Source organism: Vulpes vulpes, chromosome 14, assembly GCF_048418805.1.
Source record: "Vulpes vulpes isolate BD-2025 chromosome 14, VulVul3, whole genome shotgun sequence".
NCBI classification, from domain to species: Eukaryota; Metazoa; Chordata; class Mammalia; order Carnivora; family Canidae; genus Vulpes; species Vulpes vulpes.
Window position 1 is genome coordinate 83898254 of NC_132793.1, and position 18031 is coordinate 83916284.

Genomic DNA, 18031 nt, shown 5'->3' on the forward strand with positions numbered 1-18031 from the left:
AAATACATATATATGAAAAGTCAGTAGACTTTTCTTCAGTACTCCTTGAATCTAAATACTAAATGAATCAACTGGTTACATAGATGGTTAGAACTATTATACTCTTCTGAGAAATACTCATCATACTTAGCATGGTAGAGTGTTATACATAAACACAAAAGAATAATTTTTAAAAGTTAGAAAATTAAACAGCAATATTACTACAGTATTATAGGGACACTGGTATCACTTAAGCCAGTCATATAAGCTGATTATATGTGGTATAATGATTGAATGCCATTATTTACTATATTCTACAATTCGATGTGTTTCATTAAATGGACCTGTCCATAGTCTCTCCTCAAGAACAACTCTCGTCTTTCAGGGTAATTTTATTTTATTATTTCCAAGGTAATTTTGAAAATAGATAAGTGTAGGGGATCCCTGGGTGGTTCAGCAGTTTGGCACCTGCCTTTGGCCCGGGGCATGATCCTGGAGTCCTGGGATCAAGTCCCACATCAGACTACCTACTTGGAGCCTGCTTCTCCCTCTGCCTGTGTCTCTGCCTCTCTCTCTCTCTTTCTCTCTCTCTCTCTCTCTGTGTCTCATGAATAAATAAAATCTTTAAAAAAAAAGAAAATAGAGAAGTGTATAATACATAGAAAGTAAGTGTATTCTAGGAACAGATTACATGTAAAAAGAGAAAGAGTACAAAATAGGTTCATTGTATTCTAGAGGGAAAAGTGTGCCATCCATAAAGTTTCATATTTGGATTATTTCTATATGAGAGAACACTGTAAAAAAAAAAAAAAGAACACCAATGGTACATGTAATATAAGCAGGGAAAAAAAAACAAGGGTCCCATTCTACTCTCCACAATTATCAATGGGAATTTATAACTCAACCCATAATTTTCATCATAAAATATCTAATCCATAGATACTCAATTTTCTTATAGTATAATCTACATTTGCAATTTCCAACACAGCAGAGTCTAAAGAATCTATGATTTTCCTCAGTAATGGCCAAAAAACTCCCCAAAAAATATTCCTAAGGAGCTGCCTTACACTGAGTCTGTATAAATTTTACTTTCCTAGCCCTTTTTAAGTGATAAACTAACATATCAAAATATCACTCATCCACACACTAAACAAGTAGTCAACACAATTATAAAATTATGTGTCTGCTACATACTAGGCTCTGTAAGGTAATGGAAAGTTAAATATGAGTAGGAAAATATCCCTGTCAAAAGGAGCTCATTGTTTCTGGTCTATTAAGACACATAAATAAAACAAAATTTGGCAACTGAAATGTAATAAGCATAAAGCATGTTAGAAGTTAAATGGTGGTAACTTAGACTGGTCAGATAAAAAATTTCCATTCTCATTCCTGAAACATTAGAAAATGACAATGTATAATAAATTTCTGGAGCCATTCCAGGTTCAATTAAGAAACATCATCTTCCGGGGCACCTGGATGACTCAGGGGTTGAGCATCTGCCTTTGGCTCAGGTTGTGATGCCAGGGCACTGGGGTCAAGTCCTGCATTGGGCTCCCTGCAGGAGCCTGTTTCTCCCTCTGCCTAGGTCTCTGCCTCTCTGTGTCTCTCATGAATAAATAAATAAATTTAAAAAAAAGAAATAACACCTTCCACATTCTTATCTTCTCCTTGACCTAAGTGATGTTATTGATATTTTACTAGTGTATATAACTAGTATCTAAAATGTACCTTCAGGGATCCCTGGGTGGCGCAGCGGTTTGGCGCCTGCCTTTGGCCCAGGGCGCGATCCTGGAGACCCGGGATCGAATCCCACATTGGGCTCCCGGTGCATGGAGCCTGCTTCTCCCTCTGCCTGTGTCTCTGCCTCTCTCTCTCTCTCTCTCTGTGACTATCATAAATAAATAAAGATTTTTAAAAAATGTTTAAAATGTACCTTCAGCACACTTTGACCTTGTCCTTATAGCTCATTCCTTCAAAATTCTACCTTCTGTACATTTTGTCTTGCTTCACTCAATTCCAAGAACCTCCTTTTAATGATTTCTCCTTATTTATTGAATGTCTAAATCCTAGATCATCCAAGAACAGTATTAAGGTAAATACTCCCACATATACACCATCTCTAGATGTTAGCCTTTCACATGGCCATAAGTAACAACACTCCATACTGCTGCATACAAATCTCTCAGGCTCCAATCTAAACCCTTTGCCCCTAAGTCCTGTTTTTACATTAAAAATCAATATCTAAAACCACAGGTTTAATATGAATATAAAACTGGCAAAACATATTTCTTCCTTACCATGCATTTCAAGAAAATCAACTTTGCCTAGTATAGTAAATGGCATTACCATTTATTCAGTTTCTGAGACCCTGATCACAACCATCCTATTGGAATCCTCTTCTTGTCTCATCCAGTACCATTCAATATTTTAAGCAGGACTGACAATACTTTCAAAATACATCCTAAATCCCATTACATCCATGTCATCAACCTAGTACAACACCTTTCATTCGATTTTTGAAAAAAATATGTACCTTGCCTTCTTTTGTCAAGTCTTGCACAGTGAACTTAATCTTATCTAATTTATTTATACAAAATATAGAAAACATAAGAATGGTAGAAGTCAAAATTTGGAAATTAAAAAAAAAGTAGTTGGCATGTTAATTATGAATAAAACACAGCTATTGAACAGGACAATAATTCTAGCCCTAAACACTAAATGAAAATACTCTACCTTGAAAAGTGTTGAATGAGAAATTATGGGAGGAAAGATTTCTTAGGGTCTATAATTCTTGAAGATAAATGACATATCAATTTTAGAATTTATTTCATGGTGAAATGAAAATAAAGATAACATGATTGTTTCATAATCTCATACGATGACCTATGTAGAACAACATACCAGAGAATTATTTCAAACTGTCAAATAAATACAAAGGTAGTATTTTTCATAAATGTCATAGTTTTACCTTGGAACAAACTTAATGTCCTGCACTATTAAACCAATTACAAGAAGAGCCACAGGTCTGGATTTTTGTGCAAATGATTTATCACAGTAGTAATAAACTCAAGAGACATAGAGAGAAGAGGCTACAATCTTCTTCCTAAATTTTTTCTCAGACACCTCACATTGCTCACTCTGGGAGGAAAAGGCTCCATCCTGAATGAAGAGGTCTTATTGGGTCTCTCTTTAAGGGGACTTCAGTGTTCTGAGGTCAGCCATGCATTCACTCTTATTTGCAGTCTCATTTCAACTTCATGGGCTGATAACTTCCCAATGCCTTTCTTCATGAAAAAACCCAGCTATGTTGCCCCCTTGCCTTCTTTTCCAGGGTAAGGGCATATAATTTCATTTAGATTTGATTTGAGAGGTTGTTTTATTTGGTACTACTCTAAATTTCTTTAGGTATCAAAAAGTTTTTCATAGCACAATCTCTATTATCATATCAGAGAATAATTAAATAGTAATTTAATGCTCTCCTGCTGTGATCTTCCATTTGTTTATTTATTTGAATTCAATTAGCTAGCATATAGTACTACATCCTTAGTTTCAAATGTAGTGTTCAATAATTTACCAGTTGTATATAACAACATCAGTGCTCATCATCTTATTTACTTTTTTGAAAACTCCCTTCATATCATGGAAATTATAAGGGTTTGCTAGTTTGAGGTTCAGTTTATTAATCTGGTAATAAAAGTGGTTTTAATCACATCAACATGAATATAAATAATAGTGAAAGGGAATATAAAGGAAGGGAGAAGAAATGTTGGGAAATATCAGGAAGGGAGACAGAACATAAAGACTCCGAACTCGGGGAAACGAACTAGGGGTGGTGGAAGGGGGGAGGAGGGCGGGTGTTGGAGGGGAATGGGTGACGGGCACTGAGGTGGACACTTGACGGGATGAGCACTGGGTGTTTTTCTGTATGTTGGCAAATTGAACACCAATAAAAATTAATTAAAAAAAAAAAAAAAGAAAAAAAAAATCTTAAAAAAAAAAAAAAGAAAACAATAATCTGATACATTTTGCCTCATAAAAGAGAGGAAGATGTGTTTTAGCCAGGCAGATTTCAAATTTTCCCAGATACCTTTATTATGTTATATATGAAAGTAACAATATTTATATTAATATAGTTAACAGACTTCCATTGGTCACTGGCTATTTTTTTTAACTGTTTCCCCACCTTTAAAATGACAAGTTTCTTCACTGGTTATCTGTTCACCTACTTGAATATTTATTTAGTTGATACTTCGTTTGTTTACAATCAGTAATTTGGGCCTTACTTCTGTTTTCTCCTTTATGCATTTAATAAGAACACTTGTTGAGCCTCTACCAACAAGTTTGTCATTAAAGACTGTGTACAAACATAAATATGGGAAGCAGGGAGTATTCAGATCACTATTTTGACCCAAAGCCTTATAACATATCCATGCTTCTCTAAATATACTACCTTAATTTACAATTTACAAATTGGTATGACATTTCTATTCATATGAGGTGATCTGCACTTCAGAAAAACTGAGCCAGACTTTGAAAATAATTTTCCGATGAATAAAAACATCAGGTTATTTTTGAAAACTTAAAACATCTTTATTCTGGAAACTTTCCTTAATTAGCATAAAATTTCTGTTTTTCAATAGATTTCTTAAAATTCTCTTGTTACACAGAACACAGAATTTAGGGATATATAGGTTTTAGTCAACCCAACCACTGCTGCACTCTCTATCATCTATACAGACAGCACCACAGAGGGATGGAGGAACAGTGAAAGTTAAAGCATGAATAAAAAGCTCAGAAAGTTGAGTGTTCATCTTTAGATAGCACTTTAAATGAAATTCCTTCACCATCAGTCTCAGACTCTGTAAAGTGTTATGGAAACTTAAAGCAATAATGAACAAAAAGAGGAACACTGTTGATTTAACATCTACACAGAATGAGTGCATTTGAACCTGAACTCCACTCAGTCATTTCAAAAAAACAAACAAACAAACAAAAACAAAACAAAACCTTCAAAAATCAAAAAACCAACCAACCAACCAAACAAACAAAAAAACCCAAAAAGCTGTTGGACACTTTGCCAATAATGACAGCATAATTACATTCCCTAGCTGAAACTTACGGCTAAAAATATGCTATTCTCCTCCTGACATGTGAATGTCTTTCATCAATCACCTCTGAAATAGTTCCTTCTACCTGCCAGCCACATTTCACTCCATGATTTAGACATAAACTTCATTAAACCCTTTAATTAACCTTTTCCCTGCTTTGTCCTGTGGGTCACCATCTCATTTTTCAGCTAAGTATTTTCGTAAAACATTTTGTTGAACATTTTCACAAGTCATTCTGCACAAATTCCCCCTATGAGAATACCAAGTAATATGGGTAACCAATTATAGAGATTTTGAAAAATCACCAGTGATTCTGCCTAAGAATCATCTGTAACTGCTAAAACTACTAGTGTAAAAGTTTGATGATAAATAGGAAAGTTACATAGTTTCAAGCGAACTCCCTACAGAATACTTACTACTTACAAAGGAATGTTAACTTTAAAGTGGAGAAACCTAGTAGACATCAACTGAACAAGGTGGTCAAGATTAATTTCACCAATAATAGTAATAAAATGGTATCATTTATAACCTGATGTGAATCACTTAGGTAGAAAGACATAAGTCACCATATATTCTTGCCAAACATGCATAACCTAATCCTATTCAGGGGGAAAAATAAAAAAACTCGTATTTGAGGGATCTTTTAAAACACTATTAGCCAATACTTTTTCAAAAACATTGTCATCAAAAGACAAAAAAATGATGACAAACTGCTCCAGATTAAATGAGACTAGAAAAACATGACACTTGAACACAATACAGAATTTTTTTCCAGGTCCTGAGGATGAAAGAAACTGCCATAAAAACAATATTGGAACTGGTTAAAGCTAATAATAGATGATATATTAATGTAATATGTTGTTACTATTTTAAATTTGCTAATTTAGAAAACTGTACCAAAGTTAATATAAGAGGATTTCCAGGTTCTCAGAAAGTGAATGCTGATGCACTTTGGGTTATAGTGATATAATATCTGTACCTTACTCACAAATATTTAATAAAATAATAAGATAAAGTAGAGGAGGGAGAAGAAAGAAAAAAAGAGGAAGGAGGGATGAAGGAGGAAGAGCAGTAAAGTAAGACAAAGAGAATAAATCAATGTAGAAAAAACATCTGGTAAAAGCATATGAAGGGTCTCTATAGGATTCTTCCAACTCTAAATCTAAAATTATTTCAAAAATAAAAAGTAAAAAGAAACATACTGCTATAAGTTATGTTTAAGAAGTTTATATACCTCCAAAAAGCACTTCACTTAGAAAAAGTCAATGGTTTCTACCATTAACCAAACAGGATGACCCTTGTGATTGGAAGAAATGTATACTACTGCTTTTTTCTTTTTCAAATAAGTATCACTTTTGTTGTTGTTGTTGGTGGTGGTGGTGTTTTGTTTTTTTTACCTGTGGCCATTTACTGCTTAAATTATACGTAAGTAAAATATATGGTTTTCACCTATTAGATTGCTTAAAGATTTAAAGGCTTGATAATATGTACCCTGTACAAGCTTTTATGAAAATTAGCACTGCCATTACTGGTATGCTGGCAATTTCACAATATCTACTGAAATCAAAAGTATGCAGAACTGATGCTCCAACAATGCCACAACTAGAAATCTATCTTACAGAAAGAGAAGCCAAAGTGCTTTAATATAATATGTATAGTATAAAGTATATATGTAATATGAAATATAATTATATTACAATTTAATGCAGCAGCAAAAATAAACATTTAATCTGCATTTCTCAAGATAAATAAATGGATAAACTCATTATGATTGTATTTTACATCCAATGAAAAGTTTGTATGTAAGCCATATTTACTGGTTTAGAAATATGTCCACAATTTATTAAAGAAAAAATATAGTTGCAAAACCATCATGATGTCACATTTATAAAATAAATTCCAGATAAACTTAAATAAGCTTAGAATGTTATAACCACTAGCACAACTGATTCACTCTTGACACACCTAGGAAATAGGAATGAAAGCTGGAAGATGAATGACCACATTTTGCTGAAAATTGTTTAATAATCCATTCATTCCTTATGGCCCTAATTCAATGTACTAGTGGTCAAACTTGTGTATTGATGAGAGAGGTTGAGCATGCTGTTACCAGTTCTCTGATGACAGTGTGGTTTATGTTCCAGAAGTAGTCAATTAAAACTTTTGATAAATTTAGCCATCAAATTTAGCCATCTATATTAAGCCCCTTTAGGCTAAACAGAAAACAAATGAAAATCAGAATAATGTGAATGAAAATGAAATCTTTGTTGTTTGGGTTTTTTGGTCCAATTCCAGTGATAGCAGTAAAATGACAGAACCAAGTGTTCTACAGGATAGCATCACCATGGCCAAAAATGTCAGTGCAGGAGTCTGGCTTTTCTTTACACAACTGAATTGTGATAGTATCTGAGTCTTAAATTGGGGCACTAAGGAAGACATCATATATGGTCAGGCTGAGATCCTGTTCTAGAGGGAGATCTATTAGGTTCAACAAAAAGGAAAACTATGGGTGGTCTATTTTCATGTAACACAAATGTTCTAAGAGGATTTTGTTTGAGACTGCTCTAAAAACTGTAGGAAATATCAGAAAGGGAGACAGAACATGGAAGACTCCTAACTCTGGGAAACGAACAAGGCAGGGGGAAAGGGGAGGAGGGGGGGGGGTGACTGGGTGGTGGGCACTGAGGGGGCCACTTGACGGGATGAGCACTGGGTGTTATTCTGTATGTTGGCAAATTGAACACCAATAAAAAATAAATTTATTTTACAAATACTATCCAAACTGGCATGCGGGAAAGCCCAGTTATAATCTGTGGTATGACCAAAGTGTCCATGGGATTGCATTAATCACATTTACCATACAAATATAATTCTGGCTTATAAAGTAAAACACAGAGGAAAAAAATCAAATGAAGCAAATAACAATAGAGGAAAAGTATAAGATATATTCAGAGAACAAATAAGTACTTAACATTATAGGCAATTACTTGCCAGAAAGCAGACCTGCTGGTACATTTTATAAAATTTGTGCCTTTGAGATATAAAGATGCAATGAGCTTCGAAAAGGGAAAATAATGACAGGAACTGTGTGATGCTGCGGGTGGTACCACCGCAGAAGATATCTATGATCTTCTTGTACAAATGTTCACCACCTGGGATAATACAGAGGGAGAGATTTCAAATGAAAATAAACAGCAGGTTATCACAAATCCACGTACTGGACAGATGGATATCATCTTTAAGTATTCTACTAGTATCCATGAAAAACAATTAACATGAAAAACAATTAACAAGATTCAAATACTAAGTATTTGCAATCTACAAAAACTAGGTATATTTACTGTAGGAAAATGAGAAAACCGTAATTTTATTTCCTCAGCCCATTTACTATGATTTGAATAGCAATCCTATATTCCAAATTATTTTCCCATCAGTTAATCACCCATACATACATTCTTTGAACAAACACTTCTTGTATAACTTCTTAGCACTAATTTATATTCCAATCCAGGATTTAAAAAAATGAGACATAGTAGAGGAAATACTAATAATATACTCAGTAGCAGTCCTAGGGTTTCATAGAAATCTTTCTAAAAACCAAAAGCCGTTACTATAGTACCCATGTAACTTTAGTACCCACATATCTATTCTCCCTGCTTTCCCAGAAGCTTATTGTGCAGCTTCTGATGACCCTGTCTAGGAGAAAACTTCTATTTTAGTTTTGTTAAGGGTTGCTTACAAACACGTGACAACAATAAAACTCTAGGTTACACTGTAACGTCAAAATAATCATCTAAGCCATATAGAAGTTTGATGAAAAAGAAATGTTGTGTCAAATAACTCAAACAGAAAATAAACCATCAATATAGCCAAAAAATATCTCTTAAAAATCAGAATATAGACCTTAATGCTCTTACCTGTAGACAGTCTCTTTGGTCCTTACTTATGAAACATGGTTGAGGAAGGAAGGAAGGAAGGAAGAAAGGAAGGAAGGAGGGAGGGAGGGAGGGAGGGAGGGAAGGAAGGAAGGAGAGAGAGAGAGAGAGAGAGAGAGAGAGAGAAAGAGAGGGAGAGAGGTGGGAGAGGGAGGAAAGAAAAAAGAAAGAAAAAGGAAGGAAGAAAGAAAGAAAGAAAGAGAGAGAGAGAGAGAGAGAGAGAGAGGTGGGAGAGGGAGGGAAGGAGGAAGAAAGAAGCTTGAAAACATCCGAAAATAACTTCATTCATTCATCAAATGCAAGGGTGTTAAGAATCCACTTCTTTACATTAATACTGGAATATTCCTCAACTCCTGTCTATCCTCCTTACCTACTTACTGAAAATATTAGCAATACTATAAATCATGCATCTGGAAAAATTTCAACTTCCTTCTATCATTAAAACGCATATTATTTGCAGCAAATTATACTTCCTAATGGCTTTTCTAATGGCTTTTTACCCTCCTTTCACTATTTTTTCCACCTGACTTTCTTGTCTCCATTTATCCATCCATCACTAATGCATGTACTTCAAAACATTTAATATATATTTTTAAAACATTTAATATTTAAATGAATTTAACATTTACTGAGTATACTGACAGAGATTACAGTCTCTGGACAACATCACATTTTACAATAAGAGTATATAAAAACGTGCAAATAAAAATCTACACAATATGTATCAATACTGCACTAAAATTTAATTGCCTTTTTAAATCTCTTCTATTCCATCTAATTGGCAATTACTCTACAATAAAATAATCATAAGTGGAGTTTTTTTGGAATTCATATACGGTTTGGAATATTAAAATATTACAAATTGAGTCCACATCAAACTGGTCAAAAAATAAGCAAATAGTATACCAGTGTTACTGATTCTTACCAGTACTTTTGAAGAACGAAGTCCACAGAAATGATAAATAAGTGCAACAATTTGGATTGATACAGAAATGTCGGGTAATGAAGCAGCTAAAATGTCTCACTTCTTAAGCTGGTAACACATCATTTAAAACTGTGGAGAATATGGGAAAAATGGCATATATACCATGACAAACATAAAATACTGAAGGTAAAGCTGACTCTTTGATCAACCTCCTAGGAGTCCCCAAATTATTAAGATACACAACAGTATCATAGAAAACTACTTTCATAATCTCCCATCACCTGTGTTTTGGTTTCCTTCATTTTTTTGCACTTTTAAATTTACTATCACAACACTTTGAGACAGTAATCAGTAAATTTTTCTAATTTTATAAATAACAAATTAGCCTATATTGCAAGTCCCTCACTTCTTTCATTCAACTTTACATATGTCATTTGATTATATTAGTCTATTATTCCAATGATAAAATTCCTGTACTATCCCTTTTTGAATCAAACCATCTATGTGTCAATATATCTATTAAGCCACTCTGAAAGCAACAATGAATCACACTTTTGGAAACCATTTATACATGCATTGATCCCTACCTTTATCCATTACTCTAACTGCCAGTCGTATTTGTACCTATTAATCTAAACATCTAATTTATCAGTATATTATGCATGCATCCAACATCTTATTCTGGAATCCACTCAAATTCTAACATCTAGGTATCTAATCAACTATGCCTTCACTGAACATCAAATCGACCAATCTATAAATACCGCCACCATTTTTTCAAAACATTAGTTCTTGATTCTTGAATCTAGCAATCCACTTAATATTCTAGTTTCCATCCATTTTTTCCAGTCATCCAACTTTGCATTAATTCATCCATGGTTTTACCCTCAATTAAATAAAGCAATAGTTCATTATACTTATTTTTCCAGCTGTCTTTTAAAATACTCCATCTTCCATTCTTTCATCCAGTAATTTTAAAATCCACATAAGCTTACATTATACAAAAAATTTCATCCACCATCCTTACATTATTCCTTATATCTATTCACCCCTGTAACGAAGTTTTAAACAATTCAACTCTCCATTATGTACACTGATCCACCAATCCTTGAATTCTTATATATAACTTATCCATTTACATTAGTCAATGTGACATCACAACAACTTCAAATCTCACTGATGACATAAAAAAAAAAAAAAACAACATTTACTTCTCACTCCTATAAAGATCCCTGTGGATCTGATCCAACAAATATCCAAAGTAGCTTTGCTCCATATGACAGTTTGCTATTCCAGGCTATACTCCATCTGGCACCTAACTCAAAACATTGTTTTATGATCACCACAGATAAGACATTAAGAAGAATCACATACAGGATAATCAGGTCTTATGCCCATGACATAATTTTAAAGAGTTTTACTGCCCAAAAGACTAAAAAATGTGTGATTAAGACTTAAAATAAACTTAAAATAATCTTTAGGTTCCAAATTTCTGAGTAGAAAACTGTGCCTCATTTGGAGGATATAACCTACACTGCCTATCTTAAAATTAATTAAACAGGATAGTAGGAATTGAACTATATGTCAGAAGGCTGAATTAGGGTCAAGAAGAACATAGAACAAGAAAGCATCTACCAAAACCTTTTAAAACATTCTCCACCTTCAAGGTATCACAACAGCTAACAATCTATTCCTAGGGCATATATATCTCACATTGTCCACCTTGTTTTGAGCTTTCATTATAGTTGCCTCGTCCTTGCTCTGTAACTGAACACTGGAAGTGAGGTACAAATAACTTCTCTTTTAAAGTTCTTATGTCTCTATACCAAGAGCAGGTAATGTTAAGACCTGGCACATAGATTAGTGAAAATCACCTCCTGATCACAGTGCCCGGATCACAAAGAAATACTGGACTTTTACCCAGGTCTTTTGTTGGTTCCCATTAAAAATGAGACACAGTTTGATGTGTAAGTAGAAAGTAAACCCAATATTTGAAGACAGAAAGATGTCCTATGATACATATTACTATTCATCATATGTTCTTTCTAGCATCCCATTGAAAACACTGAAGAAATACACTTTGTAAATCCTCAAAGTTGGAATGCCAGGGAGGCTCAGTCAGTTAAGCTTCTGCCTTCTGCTCAAGTCATAAACCCCTACTCTTGGAATTGAGCCCTGAATCAGGGTCCTCACTTAGCAAAGAGTCTGGTTCTCCCTCCACCCCTTCCCCTGCTCATGTTCTCTCCCTCTCAAATAAATTAATAAAATATTTTTTAAAACATCATTTGCTATTATCACTTCCTATATCCCAACACTATCTTATTTATACTTATATTCCAAAAATTATTCCATAGTACCTTACATGTATTCACCAATCCATGTTCTATGGATTTGCCACAAATTAAGTAATAAATACTTAATGCCTATCCATAGAAGTTTTATATTTTAGACTATCACCAACATTATGATTTTGCCAGATTCCCCTCCTCTCACCTTGCTCAAAGTGAAATATTGTCACATCTGGAATTTCTGCAAATCTGACAGTTGATAAGTTTATTAAATACTCTTTGGATCGTTAATTGTTAATCATCCTTAATGCACACAAATCCAAGAATATTTCCATATGATTAATATCAATTTCCATTTCTTCTGTGAACTATCTGTTCAAATAAAATTTCCTTAAGTTTTATTGGTAGTTTCCTTCCCTGTATTAGGATCTGTCTATATTAGGGGATTTTAGCATTCTTATATTACAAATATCTTTCCTTTATCATTTGCTGTTTGCCTTGCCCATTATTTTAACATTATCAGACTTACCATGTTTTTTTAGCAATTGAGAATTCAAATAATCAGGAATTAAATTTTCCTCGCTCCTAGGTTAAAGAAAAATTCTGTAATTTTTTCAGTTTTATTAAATTTACTTATAAAGATTTTATTTATTCAGGAGAGACACATAGAGAGAGGCAGAGACCCAGGCAGAGGAAGAAGCAGGCTCCCTGTGGGGAGCTCAATGCTGGACTCAATCCTAGGATCCCAGGATCACGACCTGAGCAGAAGGCACTCAACCACTGAGCCACCCAGGTGCCCCTTTCTTCAGTTTTAAATTAAACTTCTGACTCACTTAAAATTCTTCCTGCTCTATACCAGAGGAAATAGCCCAATTTTATTTTCTACATATAGCTAAGAATTTCTTCCAATGATTGCAGAAAATCCCATTGCATTTTCTATTTCTTAATGCGCCTGTTGGGCTCCCAATTTTCTACTCCATTGCATTACTTTCCATTCATGTGCCACTAATAGATTTCTAATTGCATCTCATCTTCCATTCCTATTCTATACAAAGTTTTCCTGATGTGCTTAAAGCTCAAATTTATAATCAAAATATCTGGCTCATAAAATTACTTTTAAAAAATTGAAATTGTATTTTAAATTGACTCATAGGGCACCTGGTTTGCACAGTCAGTAAAATGTCTGACTCTTGATTTCAGCTCAGGTCACAATCTCAGGATCATGAGTTTGAGCCCTAGGTAGGCATGGAGCCTAAGATTCACTCTTTCCCTCTACCTCTGCCCTTCCTGCTCATTCTCTAAGTAAATGAATACCTACCTACATAAATTGACTCAAAAGTATTTGTTTTTATATTAAATCTTAAGATAAACTTATTTCCAATTTGAAAAACAACTCTGGGGTGACAGAGTAGCTCAGCTGGCTAAGCCTCTGGCTTCAGCTCAGGTCATGATCCCAGGGTCCTGGGATCAAGTCAGCATTGGGATCCCTGCTAAGTGGGGAGTCAGCTTCTCCCTTCCCTCTGCTACTCCCAACATGTATGTGCTAGTTCTCTGTCAAATAAAAACCTGAAAATAAACCACAACTCTAAAAAATATTAGGTACAATCTAACTTTTGCAGTGATAGAGATGAGGAACAAATCTTAATTAGGAACAAAATTTTTCTGTGACTGCATATATAAATATCTGGATCACCGAAGAGGAACCAAATAGCTTGTGTTATACATGTTCTCATAAATATAATGCCATCTTCAGGCTAGAAGAGAGCCTTTTATTTGAAGTACTGGGCTATACTAAATTTCATTAATACCTTTGTCTTCTGTATCACTTTAATATAAAAAAATGTTGCTTTGATGTTTAGCGAACAAATGATATAACCAGAACAAAAGATGGAGAAGCAAACAATAATCAAATAAATGATACTGTTACTTTTTAAAAAAGGCAACCAATTGCATTATTCATATGTGGAATTTAGGAAACATAATAAACAAGAAGGACAAACATAAAAAACAAGTCTTAAATATAGAGAACTGAGGGTTACCAGAGGGGAGGCTGGTGGGGGAGGGTGAAACTAGCTGAAGGGAATGAAGAGCACACTTACTGTGATGAGCAACTGAGTAATGTACAGAATTGTTGAATCACTGTATTTTACGCCTGAAACTGATATAACATTGTATGTTAACTATACTTGAATAAAAAATTACATTTAAAATCTAACCAAAGGAGACTTATGAATATACCTCTAGATTCTTTGCTGTCCACTGTTCATCACTTATCCACATTAAAAATATTCATTTATTCATGGAAAATGATGAGAAACAAAGTCTTCCTATATGTTTCCCTAAACAAAATCTCAGGTGATTTCAACCCATGAAGACAAAGAAAGGGGCCTAATTGGTGAGAAGAAATGCAAACAGACTAATGATAGCAGGGGAAGAAACTACACATTCAGTATAATTATGTGGCTTCTACTCTGAAACAAACCTAGTAAGATGCTACTGCTCATAACTAAAAGAAACACCCCTTTCTTGGTGACACTTGATAAAGCTTATGGTCTTTCCAATGGACCACGAAAAACAGTAACAAAATAAGATCCTCCACTACTCTTCAGAACTCTTTTTCAGAAAGTAATTCAACAAATTGGCACCACCAAATGGCATCAGATTCACTAACAACCAACTCATCTACTCAATTCTCATATTTTACCTTAATTTTATTTTCTAATGCAACCATTCTTAAACATATAATATTAAACATAATATAAACCATTCTTAAATGTAAACTAATATTCATGGAATCTTTAAGAACATACAAATAACTGATAATGATTTTTTTCTACTTTTTATAAACTAATGAGTAAATATATTAGGATAGAATTACAGCTTAATTTTAGGGGAGGCATTTTTTACTTTTAGAATATAAGCACATAGAGGTGCCTCGGTGGCTCAGTCGGTTATGTATCCAACTCTTGATTTCAGCTCTGTCATGATCTCAGGGTTGTGGGATCAAGAGGCCCATGTTGGGCTCTGTCGTCAATAGAGAGTCTGCTTGAGATTCTCTTCTCTCTCTTCCTCTGTCCCTCCTCCCACCTGCATTTGTTTCTTCTCTTAAAAAATGTACATATATAAAACCAAGTAGAGTTATGGACCTAGTAATGGACCTTAATAATAATTAATCTTTAGTTGATTATAATTGATCTGTAGTCATGAGATAAGAAGCTAACACGATACTTCCTACATATGAAACTACTACTTAACTGGGCTTCTGTTACCAAATACATGAATGTATATTAAATTAATTTATAAAGTAACTAAATTAAAGTGTATATACTAAATATATATTCAGTGGTAGCAACCAAGTCTTATTTGTGAGTGTATGGTACTACAGCATTAAAGTTATGGACCAAGGAGTTAAAATGAGACAATTCATATCCTACTTGAATAACCTATACACAAGAGTTTAAATAGTCATGAAAAAGAGCACTGAGATAGCCAAGACCTCTTCTTAGTTATTTCTGTATAATAATCAACTAAATACTTGAGACCTCCTTGACATAAACACATTATTTTTTCTTGCTTTATAGGCAAGTAAACTGAGACACATCTATGAATGGAATAAAAGTAGAGTACCTATCTCACCAGAGACTTACAAAGCTATAGAACAAAGTACGTAAAAATGATATTCTATCACTTAAATTTGGTTCCTGGGAGGGAGGCCATGAAGGTATGGTAACTGCTTCATGGGCATTAAGGAAGTTATGTGACATAATGAGCAATGGGTGTTATATGGAAATGATAGATCACTGAACTCTACCTCGGAATACAATATATGTAAATGAAATAGAATTAAAAAAACAAGTAAAAACTCAATGTTCATGGTTACAATTCTATGCTTATGCTTACAATATTTACAATGGAATATGGAACATATTGTTTTCAACGTTCAAACAATAATGTAAAAAGGAACACATTTCCAAATATTTCAAAAGCTCACTCATGTGTGCTATCTCTCCATTTATATATGGAACGAAAATGAATTGTGTAAAGGTTGAGAAAAAAATATATCCTAACTACAAGCTATAAAAATAAATTGCATAAACTGAATACATTTGAATAACTACAAGGTGTAAAAGTAAATTGCATAAATTGAATACATATTTGAATAAGTTAAAAAATTAAACTGTGTATTACCTATTATTCCTGTATCTATGTATGTGTGTATTGGTTTCAATAACTGTTCATTCTAACGGTCATTACCTTTGCAATATAACTTAGCTTTTCAAGTTGTTTTGCAGTTTACGTTTTGCTATAGTACATGTACAAATCATCTTGGATGACGGACAGGGCATCAAATTCATTACTATATAATTTATAAGTAAAGGAAAAGGATCCAGTACACATCTTCCATTTTCTTTTGAATTAAGAATTTAAAATAGTTAATTTAGAAAAGTCTTAACTTAAATACTTCATTAAGAGTAATTTTAATTAACTAAAGCAAAAGTGCACCTACTGATTAAACAACTAGAGGCTATGATTCTTAGGTGGAAAACAGATGGAAAAATTAAACACTATATGATTCTTGAAACCACAGAAAGACAAAATATACAAATAAGGAGTGTTTTATAGAAGTGATATAGTGGAGTAGGAAGAACATAACCTTACCACATCCAACATTTACACTCAGGTATTACATCACCAACATCTATGTCAATAACTAAACTATACAACTAAATGTTAAGAAGTTGCACCAGAAAGGTTGAGAACACAGAGAGAAAGAACAACCCAACCCACAACAGGCAGAGAATTTATGCAGACATCCGGATTAAAAGAAAGAGCTACTCAGATACAATAGCACAATGCACACAACATACATAGGAAGACTCCCTTGAAATGCAAAGTTCTGGTGAACCAGGGACAAACTACAGAATTCTTCTCCATTAAGCCAATACATCTAAGAGCAGAGGATGTAGCTGACATTCTGAATACACAGAAAGAGAGAGAGAGGGATAGACAAAATGAGGACGAGACAGAAGAATCAGTCATAAATGAAAGAACATGATAAAATGATAGGAGATCAAAGAGAAAGAGAAAGAAGTATATGCATGATAGGGAATTTAATGTAATAATAAATATACACACTGGACTTGAGAAAATAATAGAGAACAGTTAGACCCTTAACAAAGAGAGAAAAAACATAACAGAGATGAAGAACTCAATAAATTTAAAATATAGTACATGAAATAAACAGTAGGCTACAGGAAATCGAGGAAGTTATCAGTGACCAGAGGACAAAGTAATGGAAAGCAATAAAGCTGAACAGAGGAGGGTAAAAACAAAACAAAACCCTGCATTATGAGAATAGACTTCTGAGAACTCACTCACTCCATCAAGCATACCAACATTCATATTCTTGGATCCAAGGAGAGAAAGGGGGATAGAAAATGTATTTGAAGAAAAGCTAAAAACACCCTAAATCCACAGAAAGAGAGATCCAAACTCGGGAAGCACAGAGATTCCCCATGAAATTCAATTCAAGAAGGTCTACATCGAGACACATAATACTTAAAATGGCAAAAAAAAAAATGTGACAAAAGATCTTAAAGTTGCATGAAAACTAACGACATTTACATACACAGAAAACATCATAAATCTATCAGCTCATTTTTCAGTAGAAACCTGGCAGACTAGAAGTGGCATTACATTCAAAATGCTGAAAATTAAAAATCTGCAGTCAGAAAGGGAGACAGAACATGAGAGACTCCTAACTCTGGGAAATGGACTAAGGGTGGTAGAAAGGGA

General features: G+C 33.8%; 1 long non-coding RNA gene across 2 annotated transcripts in view; it reads right to left on the reverse strand.

Moving 5' to 3' along the window:
- Positions 1 to 6791: 6791 nt before the first annotated feature.
- Positions 6792 to 18031, reverse strand: part of LOC112910144 (uncharacterized) — a 53240-nt gene continuing 42000 nt past the window's right edge. For both annotated transcript variants that reach the window (XR_011997068.1, XR_011997067.1), the window contains 3 exons: positions 9948 to 10076; positions 9005 to 9029; positions 6792 to 8239 (listed from right to left, as the gene is read on the reverse strand). This is a non-coding gene — a long non-coding RNA (uncharacterized lncRNA). The remainder of the gene's footprint in view (positions 8240 to 9004; positions 9030 to 9947; positions 10077 to 18031) is intronic.